Raw genomic sequence first — 2,237 nt, forward strand, 5'->3', positions numbered from 1 at the left:
CCCCTGGTGTTTTGCTTTGCTCCCTGGGTTTGCTTGCCTGTTACTTCTTGCATGTGGTGTTGTTTAGATGTAGTTGGTTGCCAAGACTTGTTTCTGTTTGTATTATTCTGGTTGGCATATTAAAACAGTATATCATACATTCTGCCTTGTCCTGTGCGGTCACACGTGTTTGGTCTGCCTGTGTGGGTATCTGTGACGGTGACCCGATCAAGCCAAGTGCTCCCTTTGTCCAGAATGGGAGAGAGTCGTTTCTTGCTATGAGCATATCTGGATGTAAACATATTTTACCAGCAAGTTGTAGCCACTGTTTTTCAGCTCTTTGTCCGACACTCCGGTCATGAAGCAAGAGATGGCCAGTCCAAGCAGAGAGAAGAGAATCATTACGATGTTCAACGACACCCTCAATTGCTGTTGGCAGAGCAGACAAACATTAAATGGATTTTACTAAGACATAAACTCTACCGTAATACACTTTTCTGACTAAGCTGAAATTCCAAAGCAGCCGAGAAAGTCAACTTTGCACATGGCATCCATCGTGTATTTTAAAGTTGTATTAAACACTCAAACTTTTTTCAATAATGAAGATATGAAACAAAATGTATATTATATTTAGCCCCACCTTTCCCCAGCTATATTGGTGGCAGCATTGTTAACCATTATACTTCCAAGCTTTAGTGTAGGTTAGTATGTTAGCATTGTGCACAACCCCCCCTCCCCCTCCTCCAGCCTACAGTAATTAGGCCCGGTTATCAGCGACCGCGGAATCGCACACAAATGCAAACCGCCCTTGTGGTGCCATTCATTTCTAATGGCACCCCGACTGCGCGCCACAGTGCAACCACGCACAACCACAGTTGCAAAAAACATGGGTCGCTCATCGCACAAAAAGGTACGGCACGCAACCGTGCGCGGTTTCAGGGCGCTTGGTCCCGGGTCACCAAGATGTGAACCAGGCCTCTTTTGGCTGGGAAGGGGAGGGCTGATTTCTGCACAACGCATACCTTTATTGAATTGGGGACCAGCATGCACCGGCAGAACATGTGGAACAAACGCCAGGAGTCCTGCAGCCATCCTGCCTTCTGGGACTGTAGAAGCAGGTAGGTGTGGGATGGGAGAGGTGTGCGGATGTTTGTTGGTGAGGAGAGGGATAAGCCAGGAGCCATCACCCCCCTTAGGGCCTGTTCACATGAGTTTCAGGTCCTGATCAGGTCAGGATCAGCAGACGTGAGACGTGCTTGCAGTGCCATTACTTGTCAGCTGATAAAATGCACGTTTTTGTCCGCATATTGGTGCGCATCAAATGTGCCCATACAAGTGGGTAACTGACCGTATAAAGTTTACAGCTCAAATTGCTGCATGAGGTTCCTTGTCATGTTTGTTGTACATGTGGCAGTCCACTGAAATAAATGGGCCAACGGCGTGTAAAAAAAACAAACAAAAAAAACTCACATACAAACATGATGCGCGGTAACGCAACATGAAAGTATGAACGGGGCCTTACACTAGGGTACCTCTAGATTTTGCGTAGTTTAAGAAGGTGTGCCGTGACTCAATAAAGGTTGAGAAACACAGGTCTAGGGGACCCTTCTGCTATAAGTGTATGGTCATTTAACCCCTTCATGACTGAGGCCCTTTTTTCATTTTTTGCACCAAACAAAAAGGTATAGTCAGCTAGCCGACTACAAGCGGTTCTGTTCCTTACATCTGTGGTGGGTTAAAATATCAGCCCACCCAAAACCGATGTTACAGTATTGGGTGAAAGGTGGGATGAATCCCCTTTCTGGCTTTTACTATTTCTTAGGTACCCTTACTTACGCCCTCACTAGTGGCATAACAATAGCCATAGCGACCCAGGTGGCCGCTATGGGGCCCGGGCCCAGGGGAGCCCGGCCAGAACACCCCCCTGATGCAGTGCGGGCCGCCTGGGTCGCTATGGGTTCGAACGCACCGCTGTTCAGATCACCGTGATCTGTGCAGTGCTGCTTTCTTCTCCATTGCCACTGCTGAGTCAATGAGAGTCAGCAGCGGTGGTGGAGGAGGCATCTTTAAACAATGTTTTATAGGAAATTTGAGAAAAGAAGGGAAATGAAAAGGCTGAGGAAGGCATCCTGGCAATGAACAGGTTGGGATAGTGAAATCTTCTATTTACAGAGAGTGAGTCTACCCAAAAGTAACATTCCAATTATAAGTGCCTACCTAAACTATCCAATCAGGCAGGACCTTGCACTACGGAGTAC

This window comes from Nanorana parkeri, unplaced genomic scaffold (assembly GCF_000935625.1).
Source record: "Nanorana parkeri isolate BGI_ZX_2015 unplaced genomic scaffold, ASM93562v1 scaffold1972, whole genome shotgun sequence".
Lineage (NCBI taxonomy): Eukaryota > Metazoa > Chordata > Amphibia > Anura > Dicroglossidae > Nanorana > Nanorana parkeri.